Source organism: Aptenodytes patagonicus, chromosome 6 (genome assembly GCF_965638725.1).
Source record: "Aptenodytes patagonicus chromosome 6, bAptPat1.pri.cur, whole genome shotgun sequence".
NCBI classification, from domain to species: Eukaryota; Metazoa; Chordata; class Aves; order Sphenisciformes; family Spheniscidae; genus Aptenodytes; species Aptenodytes patagonicus.
This window is the reverse complement of record NC_134954.1, coordinates 39,376,806-39,391,128: the sequence shown is the minus strand read 5'-3', so window position 1 is coordinate 39,391,128 and position 14,323 is coordinate 39,376,806. Positions and strand designations below refer to the sequence as shown.

The following is a 14,323-nucleotide window of genomic DNA, read 5'->3' as shown; positions in this document are numbered from 1 at the left end:
ATACATTTGAAGGGGTTTTGGAAAAGCCCCTGTAAGAAATAAGACTCTGACTTCGTAAGCTACTTATGCACATGCTTAAGTTACTCAATTTTCAAAATTATGAACATGTAGATTGGTGTTTCTCTTACTGTTCAGCTTTCCCTCAGGCTTGTTAAGGCAAAGGGTAGGTGTTTTATTTTTGCAGTAATTAATCCTTTAAACTTATTGCTTATATGAACCTACCACGAAAATTATTTTGGAATGTTTCTAGAAATCTTATGTTGATATCGTATGTACATACATATACATAAATATGTATATGATTCTGGTACTGGTGTGTATATATATGTGTGTATATATTTGTGTGTATATATGTAGTACCAGAATTATGTACACTGTGTATATATAAAAATATATTCAGAAATAAAACTCTTCTCAGAGCAGCAGAAATGAAGAACTAAGAAAGGGCATATTTTTAAATTAAAATAGAAACACGGGTTTTAAAAATTAAATGAAAAGCCACTGGTAGTATAGTTTCCCCTGAAAACATAAATTATCCTCAGGCCTGAACACTTCTAAGTACTCAACCTATAATAAAACTCACACTGACTTCAACCTGAGCAGGAATGCAACCCTTTAATAATAACGAAAGAATAAAATACATACAAGTATGCTTGCCTCCTGTTTCCAGATAAAATACCTGAGCTTAGTGCTGCAACAGTGACATCCAGTGACTAAGCCAGTTAGTTCTAGACTCGGTCTACATTTGGGATGAATGTTGAAGGACATGGATGGTAAGGGAGGCTTTTTTACTAAGATCCTTAGTGAAGCACAGGACTCATTGAGAGGTTAAACAGACACTGAATGAGAATGCAAAACATGATAAATAGCTAATCTAGAAAAATTATATAAATGTTGAATTAACCAATGTCTGTTTGAGAACTAGACATCTGCTAAGATAAGTGGGGAATAAATTATTTCAAAACAATGCTTTGTCCAGTGAGGCAATTTGTTTAACAAGACTGTGCAGCATTTCATACCCTTTTTTATTATTAAACAATAGCAACAAAATTCAGTAGGTAGTACTTCTATTATATTTTGCTTCAGATATGATCTACCTCAGATCTAAATATAGCTGTATGATGGAAAGTTCTTTCCATTTTTATCAAATTAATGAAATAAAAAGACCAAAAAGAATTAAGGAACCTTCCTTGTGTAGGGAAGGTAACAAAATGCTTACTACCCTTTTACATGAGAAGTCCCTTATTCTGTATCTTGGTTGAAGTCAGTGTGAGTTATAATGAAATTCAAACCTCATATAGCTTCTGGCTCTAAAATTGAGTGACATCTGGTACTGACCTGATCCCCTACTTCCTCAGTTGTCCAAAAGGTTTTTAATTGGAACTGATTCTTGAAATCTCCACATCATTCAGAATGTTACATGATATGTTTTGTACTTTCTTATTATTGTAATCATACTACAGAAGTAGCTTATCTCTGCACTTTTCAAAAAGGAACTAATTATTTAGGAGTTCAACTTCAAAACATGCTCCAAGTTGCCTATTTTTTTTACTGTTAAATTAATGAATGAAGAAATAAGTATATGAGTTATGTAAGCTTGTAAGCAAAAAGAAATGCACAGAAAAACTGACTAAAAACTAAAAGCACAGTTTTAAGAATGAGCTTACAAGTTCATGAAATGGAAATCATGATGTGTTTGCTTGCTCTAGATGCAATACTTGCTCTAGGCCTCTGCCTCAAATTACTGGGAGGTGGAATAAAACATCAGGCTTACTCTCAATTTTTTTTTAGAGTGGTATAGACGACAAGAATGGGAAAATTGAAAAAAATGTATTAAAAGGATATATATGGTCATTTCACAGAGTAGTGTGGAAGTAAATTTACCGTGATACACCTTTCAGCTCAAAACAATGGGACACATACTGCATTCCTCAGAAGTGTGGTCCACAAGCAGACCCAGCTCACTAAATAGATTGAGGGACCAACACTCACGAGGCAGTTCATTCCATAAGTATAGGTAGTTTATCATAAAATGGATTCTAATGAAGTACTAGTTGAACAAAAGCTCTGATTCAGCTCAAGTTATCCAGGGGAAAGCTTTTTGTTTCAATATTGCCTTTTTGTTTCAAAGTTGATTTTTTTTTTCTTGAAAAGCAGCTTTATATCAGTAATACTTTTAAAAGAGTTGGAAAGGAAACAACTACTCAGCTTAAAACAAGAAATGTGAAAGTTTGTCACATCTGTCCTTCGGCAAGAGGCATTGGTTTGACCAGTGATACCAGGAAAAGAACAAAAATAGTCACAGTTAGTCATAGCTCCATTGCTTCTTCCTGCTTGTTTTAAGAAGTTTTCAGATTAGTAAAAATACCATGTATTTAAACCCCCTTAATCTGGTATATACAAAGTAATGTTATATTCTGTTAGTATGCCAATACTGGGTTTCTGTAGGATGGAAGAAGATAAACAGTGTTCAGCTTAAAGAAAAGCATAATTTTTAAAACAAAAGAAGGACTTTTTTTTAGTCCTGGATTTGATGGAAGGATAAGAATACAAACTTTGCCCAGGAGCAAGCACAGCGGCATCAGCTGACTGCAGAAGCAGTGTAGTTTTTCTGGGCAAAACGGAAGTTTAATTTTAAGAGAACCAGTTGCTCAACATAAGACAACTGGGCTTGGAAATCAGAAAGGCAGATGCTGAATGTATTTTTTGCTTCTTCTCTAACAGATTTGGTAGTTCAGCTGGGGATACTTTTCAACCAGTAAGAAATTGATCTGATAATCAGTTTCCTCTCATCCATCACTGCTTCTTTTCCTGTTCTCACCCCTAAAAATACCAAAACAAATTAGGATAATCCACTTATCCAACTTACCCTTGTTAGCCTTGCTAAATGTTTGACTTTCAAAGCAGAAAACCCTAAGACATCTGTGATAAAATAAATTTGGATGTAAAGCCTGAGAAACTTGTAGATTCTCTTCCCTTTAAAATAGTTCCTACATTTCCATCAGTCAACTTCAGTAATATTGTGCCTTCTACCTTTGAAGTGAGGACAGAAACAAAGCCTGTGTTTTTAGAGTTTCCTTATTGTACTATCTCAATATTCTGCTATCAGCAACAAGTCACCCTCTTTGTTCATTCTAATTTCAGTCTTTCGAAAACACTTGAAATAGCCATGGTTTTTATATAAGAACAGGAAGTTGCAGGAAAGAAGAACAGTAAGGGGGAAAAGAGGAATGTGTTATAGAGACAGGTTTTCAAGGGCCAGCTGCTGGGTTCTGATCTTCCTTTCACTGAAGAAGATCCTTCACTTTCACTTCCTTTCATGTTTTTTTAGGTGGTTTTTAAATATTAAATGCTATAAAGAGCACAATAAAAATAATACAACAGATATAATATAAAACAGTAATAGAGCCATTTGCAAAACTCTTATTAAAAGGAACTTATCTTAAGTTCCTCTTCTAGAACCTGGTTGGGGTTTTGAAGTTGTATGCCATCAACATGTAGGTGACCTCAGCTGGAAATGTAGGCATATACTTCAGTGGCCTCAAAAAGATCAGCTAATCTTAAAATAATGTAACACTTTTAACTACAAAACTGACTACTAATAGTGCAGGTGTGGAGTCTGTGATAGGTAGCTGACTGTCCCCTCATGTAAGTGTTTGCTGCGGCATGTACACATGGGAAACAGCAACTTTCAGTGCTTTCAGAAATTCTGCAAGAGCAACAACCTTGCACTGTGTAAGATGATTAGCGTCTGCGCTGAGGAAAAGGCCCTTGGGAGGTTTTAACCTGTATGCTGACAGCGACCGCTACATCTTAGCTCTGAATTTAAACTCACTGGGGCAAGCCAACAATGCTAGTGGTATTTTTCCCGTAAGCTTGCTATCTAGTTCCTTATGAGGATTCGGAATACCCATACTTTTTCATCCAATTCAAGTACCAAGTAGAAGTATTAAGTTATGATGTAGTTTGTTGAAGGTGGGAGACAGGAAGCTCTTGCCTCCGTGAAAATTTTTAAAGAACTAAGCAGTGGAAAAATGAAGTGGCATCACTAGGGGGCAACAAAACATCACAAACATCTATGTTGTTAAAGACCAAGCAATGTCACACCCTCGCTGAGAGAGGCATTTGTGTCATGACCTGAAGAACAGCTTGTGTAAGCAAATGGTTTTGTGTTTTTCCAACTGTGTTACGTAGTAAATCTTGCTTCAGGGATGATAGAACTCAAAAAAATATATATATATTTTATATATGCATACACAAAACTTTTCATATAGTTTTGTGCTGCTTTTTCTCTGTTCTGGTACAGTAAAACAATAACAAGATTGGACATTTTCATTTCTGAACACCATGTATTTAGCACTGTGGTTAAGTATAACATATTCTGCTAAACCCCATCCACTTTGTACAAATAAAGATGCACAGTATAGGAGAATTTGAATTTGAAGTTCACTTCAAATGAAGTCTTTCCCTCCATCCCTTTCAGTCTTGGCATGACCACCAACCCAAACTGATGACAGATTCCAGAAGACAGTGACGCTGCCCCAGTCCTCTGAAGCTATTTGGTTAGTTATTAGCCCTTGTCTTCCATTTTCATGATGTCTTGCTGTCACTAACAATACTCCCAGTGTAAAACCAGTAATAGCTTGCCACACTGCGGTGGAAACGTAGGCTGTGGTAGTACCATGGCAGATGATGGAGGGAGGAGGGTGGAGTATCTGACCTGAAGTCACTGGTTGTGGGTTGTAAGCATTTTTCAAAGCCTAAGACTTTTACCATTAGGATTGTTGGCCTTGCCTACCTTCGGCAGACCAGTAGTCAAGACAGAGCTCTAAGCTAGGGGGTGTTCTGGATAGATAGCACATTCTCTCCTGTTTTTGCTGTTGGAAAAAATGGAGCTGTCACCAGAAAGAGGTCAATAGTGAGAGCTACCAGTTGAGACCCTGGAGCCGAAGGATTTTTCCTGTATTCAGATGGTAGCCAGTGTGCCTTTTCAAGCAGCGTCTGTTCATTCATCAGGTTTGTAACGACGCTGACCTCTCACATAAAGCTTCCTCCATTTTTTTTTTTCATTCCCTGATCTCCCAATTTGTGGGTAGCAATTCTATGCACTGTCAGAAGGCTAAAATCTAATCATCTCAGCTTTGAACTCTCCAGAGCCAAACTACCTTTGAGTATTCCAAGAATTTGTACAAGGCATTTTTTTACGGCATCTCTTAGTTTACTCTACCTGTACTGTTGCATATATCTGTTTACTGATACACAGTGAGGCATGGAGGTCATGAAAAATGGAGCTGTAAGTCAAATTTTTGTTTTTATCGAAATGCAGTATAAACTGTGCTCACGTCAAATTTCTTTATGGAAGTTCTCAGTGATATGAATGATCTGGAATACATTCAGTAGCGCCGGTCTTGTTTACTATCCTTCAGACATTCCTGCTGGGCCTCCTCTGCCCCTCTCCAATCTGTGATGTTCTGGGGTTGTAATCCCTCAGTAAAGCTATCCTGGCTATAGAAAAATCATATAAATGCTCTCTGGACTTTCCTTTGACTGTCAAACCCAAGTAATTTCAAAATAGGCCAGCAGAAAGCAGCCTGTAAAGGAGGCTGGAATATTAGGCTTGTACTGGCCCTGCTGCATGCCAGTGTAATCTGTGAAAAACAAGCAGAATTTGGTAGCTAGCCTGCTGATGTATGTACTGTAAATGGTCTTTTCTCACACTGATTCAATAACGTGTACAGTTCCTACTATTGCATAACTGGCCAGAGCTTGACTCTGTGGGTTGACCTCAGAAGTCATGGGAAATGGTGATCTTCCAAAATGTAATCTTTGTATTGGCAATTGATTCATGTAGCACATGCTGTAAATAAACATGAAGAGAGAACATAATGATAATGTCATAGAAATTCCCTAAGTAAGGATTCTTGGGTTCTTCAGAACAGCAACAAAGCTTAATAAAAGTAACTACAGTTACGTGATATCTTAAGGAGAAGCTAGGTTGGTGAGTTCTGTGATTTGCAAGTTTTACTTTTTGAGAGATTTCTAGACTCCCATAGGACCTTAGAAAAGTGCTTTTCAGTGACTAGTTTTAGAGCTCTCAGATTTCATCTCGCTGATCTCGAAAGCTACGTCTAAAAAGAAACAAAAAATGTTTTTTAGAATTGTAGGGACTTTTTCCACTGTGGACCTATTGACAACGGTCTTAAGCTATCAGCAGGTTTCAGGACAAGCCAGGGGTTAGTGTGATTGTCTAGGACAGGTCATAGCTGAATGGAATTCTTTGATCCCACTAAAGGTTCAAAACAGTTTTATTTCCATCTTCAAAATCTGATTCCAGTTTCAGCTGAAGCTTTTTATGTTATGGTTACAATGCAAAGGAGTCCAGAGACCCTCCTGACAACTAAGTTAGGAGGACTGCACGTGGGAACTGGAGAGACATTAACAGGATAGAAAGCAAAAATATTAATCTTAAAATGAAATACTGTTTCCTTTGAATTTTTCTTTTGGGCATGTGCTCTTCATACACATGTTGGTATTTTTACTCTTATCCTGTTTTATTACTTACCAAACATTTCTTAATCTAACTTTTAATCAAAATAAGGGGTTTCATTCTATGTCCCCCAAAATACTTTTCTTTATATGTGATTCTCAACTTATTTGACCAAAAGAAGACAAAATGTGTTTTAAGACTGTAGCATTTTCTTGTTTTTCATGTCTGTGTGGACTATTTCTTTCAGAATTACTTTATTATTTTGTACATCAAATCTGAGTGACTTGAGTGGGATTTTGCGGGAAAAGAAAGAACGATGCTGACACATTATGACAGAAACTTTTTATTCTTTTTTGAATGTTCACTTTTAAAAAATATATATTTCTTATTAAAACCAAAAAAGCCCACTTGAAGTTTTGACCAGGTCAAGTCCCTAGATTAGGAATATGTTTTCATGGACTGGTAAATTCAGACCATTCAGCATCCGGTATGACTAAATATAAAGCAGCTCCTCTGTAAATGCCTGGTAGAGTGGAGCAAATTTGAAACTATATCTGTTCATCCACATAGATGCATTTTAAGAAAAGCCAAACGAAGAAGTATTTCATTTTTTGGAAATCTAGTTGGTTTTGTTTCTATTATAAATGTACAAACTGAGATTTCTTTAAATCATGATGTCATTTTAGTACATCTGTTTTGGGCTGTCTTACTTGTGACCTTTAAAGAGATTTATGGATAGCACTGCCAGACACCAATTCTTAATACATGGGCCACCAAAATATGTTTTTCAGTGGCTCGGTGTCACACAAATGACAGACTGACCATTTCCATTTAAGCAACTTCTCCTGAGCTGGGTTGCTTCTTGCTTTATCTGAGCTAGGAGTTGGTAATTAGTAACTGCATGGTAGACTCCCACCACCAGCACTTAAACCGCCCCTTTACTTTGTGAGTGCTTCTAGTCCATTTCAGGACAGTTAATCCATTTGATTATTGACCCAGTTAATAGTCAGTAGACTCAGCTGACTACTGACTTTGCCCTCAAAAGGATTACAGACATTCTTACAGTCAGGAGCAACAGGCAGGAGAGCTAAGAAGCTGCCAGGAGCACTTCTGCTTGTGTCAGAGATAGCTAATCTGTTATCTGACTATCAAAAACTTCCAGTCTGTTTCAGGATGGTGATGAACAGATGAATACAAATCTTCAATGAAAGTGATTTAACTCACCTGTTTGTCTTTGCCCTGAAATAATTGCAATTAGTTACAGCTACTAACCATGTAAGTTACTGTTCTTCAGCTCTTACTTCTGTCTCAGTTGCTGTTTAATTCATTAATCCAGGACTAGGATTCTGGTCGTCTGTCTCTACATCCACAAGTTACAAGGTCTCAGTCTTACAACTAGAGTCCCCGTCTCTGTCTTCACCCATGGTACTCTTAATGATGCTTAACTTTAGTTTTAGCACATACTAGCATGATTTGTAAATAGATGGCATGTTCTAGCTGAAGGCAGAACAGCCTTTGTAGTACAGCTCCAGATACCGTGATGAATGTAGCCCGGATCTAGAGTGAAGACCATGGCTTTATTTAAAAACGAACAGTCAAACAAAAACCAACAGTAAACTACAACATATCTCTCTTAAATAGGCAGCGAGTATGGCATCCTCATGAGCCATATCAAAGCCTGCAAGGTACAATGAATAGAGTATCCTACAGACTGTCTATCATCTTTAAAAGTGCATTTCATTTTAGCGAGTGCTGTTTAGAAAACAGTTGCTCTAAACTGCAGGCAGATCTGAAAACTTTAAACAGGAAGCGTCCCTGCCGCTGCTGCAGATCTCTGACTTCTACCCAGAGTGAACCCATGTGCTCTACAAAAAGCAAGAAGGAGTAGCTGATTAATCCACAGGCAGGAGCCTGCTCTAGGAAGATCAGGTTGCAATCCTGCCTTTGTAGCTTTACACCACACCCCTTCAACGTGAGTTAGTAGGGGAGGATCATATCCAGCACTGATTCAGGAATTCTTTCTTTCTCCAAGGACTGTTGCTAGGAGTTTGGTGAGTACTTTGTAACAGACTTTCAGTTTTACAAGAGAGCGCTTTTTTTTTTTCTTTAGCTGGCAGAAAGGAGTATCTACTGTTATGTTTTCTTTAGAATGTGGTAGATGCAGTAGTCAGATGTTTACATTCAAAGTCCAGCAATGAGTGCTGCGAAAAGGGAGACTTTTTTCCTCTGTAAATTTGAAACAGTAGGACAATGAATATACTGTTATGATTACTAATACAACTCGTCCTTTGTGTCAGAATGTCAGACTAAGGTATTTTGAGCTCCGAGATAGTTCTTTGAAAGAAAACCATCCTAAAGGTGAATATGTTAATTTTGATCAATAGCTGGAGTTTGGAAAAAAGCTCTTGTTTTTTAAAACAATTTCTCTGCTACAGTAGCTCCAAGGAGGCTTGATTCAGACAGAGTGGTCTGCCAGACTATTTCAAATCCTTCCAAGGCATGTAACATTTGAAGCAATTAATATTTTGAGAGGTATGAGAACATTTTAGGAGAAACAAATTAAGCTAATGCTACTATAAGCCAATTTCACTCACAGTGTATATTGAAATTCTCAAGAAACTAAAAACACTTGAACTATGAGGAGGGTAGTGAATGAGGCTTACAGTGGTGGCAATGTAACAAACACCACCCCGCCACCCCCAAAACCCCAAAATATTATTGGTGATTTTTGTAATAGTTTACTTAGAAGAATTGACATAAACTTAATTTTCAGTAGCTGTGTAATGAAAAACAATGATACTAGCCTGTACTTTAAAAAAAAAAAAAAAAGTTAGCTAAAATTTAAATAACTATGTTTTAGAAAATCTAAATACAATTTAAATGAGGAAAAGGCATGTAACAATAAAAAAGTGGAGTAGGGAGAACTAACATTTTGGATGGGGGGAGTCTGTGAAAGGTCAATGTGACTCAGTACTCTAGAAATTAGTCATCAAAGTACTTCATGGAAGACATGTAAAGATATAAACCTTCCTTCCTGAATGCCTTATGGACAGACGCAAAGACAGGAAGTCCAGCTGTCAGTATAGATATGAACAGCAAAGGCATGCTGTAGGAATTGCTAGGCACCTACTTGGGAAAAATTGTCAGCCTTTTCCCTTTGTAATCTTCTGCTCATTCTTTAATTCTACTAGGAGGGAGTTTGTGATTGTCTGTGAAGGCAGCAAGTATCTATATCCACAGTAAATTAATTTGGATTATTGTTTAAGCTGAATTTGAGAATGGTAATCAAGTTTACTTTGTATGTAATGCCCACAATTAGAGCAATATTGAGGAGGTAAAGATGATTAAAACACATTCTTCTCTGGCCTTTTCTCCTGTCAAATTATGTCCCACATGAAAGAGTTCATTAGAAACTAGCCATGTGGGCAATTGGTTGATAAATACATGTCTTTAAAATTTTTATAACTTCTATGCTGGAGAATCTCCAAGCGTGCTTTAAATTGACTTTCAGCAATCTTTATGTTTAGCCTTACGTTGTGCATTGCATAGTTTGCAATCTGGAGATTTAATGCATTTCAACTGTCTGGTGTAGTTATATGACCTTTAAAGTGCATTTAGCCTTTTAGTGCAGTGCCTGCATTTACTAATATTGCTAAGGAAAACTCACCTAGCTAATATTCCAAATACAGAATAACTGGAAACTGAAGTTTTATGATCTTCTTGACTCAGGGCAGGTAGAACAATCAATGGCATTGAATTTATCTATCCTTAATCTCATCAGAGAGTTAGTTTTGAAAGTCTAATGGTAAAAACTTATAAATTGTTGTTAACTATTTTAGGATTTAGTGTCAGATCTAAAGGGCAATGAGGGAGAGTGTACAAAAAGGAGGCAGAGTTTCTGTCAGAGAGGAAATTCTGAGAGATTGGGGAAAAGTGGCCCAAGATACAGTGTGTCTAGGAAACAAAGCAAAGGTGTAAAAGAACAAGCTTCCTAGTAATAGGCTTTCAGAGGACATGTCCAGAGCCTTTAATGAGTTTGAAATCTCACCCCTAGCTAGGCCAGACCCACAGTCAGAGAAGGAGAGTTACTGGATTCCAGATCTAGCTTCAAGGACTGTTTATATGTTTCTCCAATAACCCTTCCAAGTTAAGTGCATAAACAGGAGCAGACACTAGCATTCAGATTGTCTGTTCTCCAGTACAAGGGCACTGATATCCTTTATGCTATTTGTGTGACCCTGTGGATCTTGAATGACTTTTAGGGCAGAGAACACAGATTGCTCTCACCGATATATCAATGGGATTAGAATAGTTTCTGGAAACATGAATATTAAATCTCCTCTAGGAAAAAAAAGAGACATTGACACTGTCTTTCACATTCTGGGAAGCTGCTTTAGCACCTACATTTACTTTAAAAAGGTGATTCTGGCAATAACTCTCTTCTACATTTTAAAATAAAGTGGTAGCTGCTTGAAGTGCTTTGTAAATATCATGATTTTGTTTGTGTGCATTCAGTATCTTCTGAGTATGTCTGCCAGAGAGAGTCAGAGCGTGTGTACAGGAACAAGAAAAGAAATTTTAAAATAAAAAAACAGAACATCAGTAGAGCTTAGGAGCCTCAAGAATTACGTGACTCTCATATCTCACAATTTTGGAGCAAACTGTTTAAAATCTGTCTAATTTCAGTACTTTCTGTTGCTCCTTGTTTGGGCTACATTCTGAACAGTCATATTTTCTCTCTAAGAACTGGGAGAAGCTAACAGTTCCTAAAGAAACCAGAACTGGATAGATGTTTTGAAGATGGGATCTTGATATCTAAAGCTGTTCTTCACACTGAAACCAGGGAGAGCTGTCTTAAAAAGCAGGGACAAATTACCTACTTCTGTGTGTTTCTCTTATGAAACTGTTTTTACTTTACAATAGGGACAGAGTGCCCCTGGGGACAGAATGAAGCAAAACCATATGGGGAATTGTATAACTCCTTTCCTCTCATAGTTGTTTCACAGCAAAATAGACTTATTTTTAGTCCTTTTAATTTTCTCTTGTAACTCCTCTGTTCGGTTTCCTTAATTACATCCTGTTGCTGTTAATACAGCTGTTCATTTTCCATCTGTAGTATTGTTGCCATCTTCCCTGACATGTGCCGTTCATAACTGAGTATACCTCTGAAGTTAACTGGTTAATTTGATTTACTGTTTAGTGAAAAAATAAAACTAGGCATTTGAACATGTTGACCCAGGATATGATTTGGACACAAGAAAGTTCAACCTTCTTCCAGAAAATAGAGCATTCCAAAAGAACTGATTTTAAAACAATTCTATTGAAAAGAGCAATTGCAGCAAGTGAATTAGAAAGACAAGTATTATATGAAGGAAATACTTAGCTGGCACAGTTTTTATGAACATCACAGAAAGGTCTGCGGAAGTGCATTAGCATTTTCTGCAAACACTTTCTACTTTGGCTGAGAAGCAATCTTTTTCCTCTATATTCATACAATCTTTAACATAATGAGGTCCTGGACAATGATTTATGCTTTCATCAGTCAGAGAAAAGGTAGTGTAGAAAGATGAGGCTAAAGTTTTCTGTGCTCTGAGATGCATCTGATGAATGCTCTATGTCCACAGAAGCTGGCACTGCCACCAGAAGTACACGATCTGTACTATGGAGGGAGATGAAGGGGATGTGACCTTTTCTTTTCTATGGCAGTGTTATTTCATGTTGGTTTTAAGTATTTGTAGGGTGATAATCTGAAGCAGTCTGAATCTGGGGGTATTCCCACTGATGACAATTACAGCACTGTGTACATCACCTGTGTGATGATCCAAAGCTCGTACATCCATTGCAGTAGAAATTTATGTGGTGTCTCCAGCTGGGAAAATAGACAGGGTGAGCTAAACTTGCTTGAGAAAGCAAGGAAACTTGTATTTTGATTTTTGATATGCGTGCAAAATGTAATCTGTGTGATGATGAGGTTACAAAATGTTAATAGTAAGATATGGTAAAAATCAGCCACACAAGGTATCAATGTGGAAGGTAGTTTCCTCCTATGCCTGCCTGTTATATTTTCAGTAACTGACAGCTTCGCTTTAGTGAAATCGAGTAGTTGTGTTTCTGTAGAGTGTACAATGTGAAATTATGCACAACTGGGTTGATAACAAATATACAGCACTGAAATGACTCTCTCCGTTAGAAAAGAAGGTTGCGGTAAGTTAACTGACCTCTAAATACATGACTATTTATCAATAAGCACAGCTGAGATTTGAAAACATACACTATACTTTTCAAGTCCAAACTGCTAGAAAAAAACAGGCTAGAGGCTTTATAATGTTAATGTTGGGACTGCCATGCTGTGTTCCTAAAACCATAACTCATATTGCTGCTTGTCTGTTTTGCTAGTGGCTTTTGTGCTCTGAGAGTAGCTATTATTAGGATGCTGAAGGCATTCTCTGTTTGAAAACAGGATTGTATGACCTATATTTTTGCTACAAACAGGTAGTTTCTGTCCAAGTAGTACAGGTTTGAGCATGGTGGGTTTGGTGTTTTGTTTTTTAAGATTTGTGAAATTCTGTAAACTAGTAATTTGGTTTAGTCCACATTTAAAAAATATTTTGGTAGGAGCAAAAGAATATTTCCTTTCTCTGTTGAAAGCTACATCACAATGAAAACAGGCTGTAAATGTGGAGTAGAGATTTACGTCGGCTTGGGATGTGGCATGTCAGATAGATGCAGTTGCCACATCTAAATAAATAAGTGGTTTATTTCTTTATTTCTGTTTGAATCAGTCTTCTGTGACGTGGAAAGTGAAATTCAAATAATGTTCTCATTATGTCCTTTATGAGAAGCTCATAATGTTGGGTCCTGTGCCATGTGTTTTATTTTGGATTTTTTTCCCTATGGCTGGTAGAAGGAGCTACAAAATCATTTGTCATTCTCCATAAAGGTATCACTAGTAGTTCTATGACTTGATGTAGGCAAATCCAGTGTTCCTGTGAAAAGTGCAGCTGTTTTTAAAAATCACTCTGAACTTCAGAGTTTATAATTCACTTGGACTGTTGCATCAGGTGCTCTGCACTGCATGATCAGGGAGTTAGGAAAATTACTTGCAGGCTACTTTTGCCAAGGCATACTCTCACCATCTCTCTGCCTTCCAGAATATATCCAGTTCCCAGCTCTTGGGTGATGGATGTCATGGATATGAGGCCCGGACTGAGCCAGGTGAGGAGAACTCAATGGAGGAGAAATTAGGGTCCTTAGCTGTGTCACAAAAGAAGCTGAGTGGAGACAGGATGGCAAAAGTACCTGCTGCCAGGTGTGAGCTGACTAGGAGAAGGGAATAAATAGGTCCTGGAGCTAAGTTGGGAAAATGGAAAACAGTTTTAAAGCACGAGCGAAAGGAGTTGACAAAGGAAAGTGAAAAGGCAAGAGCAGTCTATAATTACGTAAAATAAGAAGGGTGTTCTTGTGGTAGGCTTATTAATTTTGGGGGTTTTTTGTTTCAATTTCAGAACATATCAATGTTTTTTTTTCAATTAGTTTATCAGTTGTGTTTGCAAAGCAGCATTTACAACCTTAAAGCAAACAGAACCAAAGTGGGTTTGTTTTTCTAAATTTTCACTCCCCAGTTTTCACTTCATTTCCCAGTTTTCACTTGGTAATCTAAGAGGCTGGAATAGTGCAGCAGCAAGTCAACGTTTATGTTAAATGATGAAAGGTTGGTAACCAAGCAAAATCCTCTTTCACAACAAGAGGGAATTTTGAAGTTCTTGGAGGAATATGATGGAGTCTCTGGTCTCAGGACTGATACAAACTGTTAGGGCTGCTACTGCACGGCACAGG

The 14,323-nt window shown here is 37.3% G+C and overlaps 1 protein-coding gene across 4 annotated transcripts in view; it reads left to right on the top strand.

The window, feature by feature from the left end:
• Positions 1–8,365: 8,365 nt before the first annotated feature.
• TFPI (tissue factor pathway inhibitor) overlaps positions 8,366–14,323 on the top strand; it is a 45,803-nt gene continuing 39,845 nt past the window's right edge. For 3 of the 4 annotated variants that reach the window (XM_076342182.1, XM_076342180.1, XM_076342183.1), the window contains exon 1: positions 8,366–8,538. The gene's annotated coding sequence lies outside the window, so the exon portion shown is untranslated. Of the gene's footprint in view, positions 8,539–13,682; positions 13,703–14,323 lie in introns of those variants that run through there. The other variant, XM_076342181.1, reaches the window with a different exon arrangement.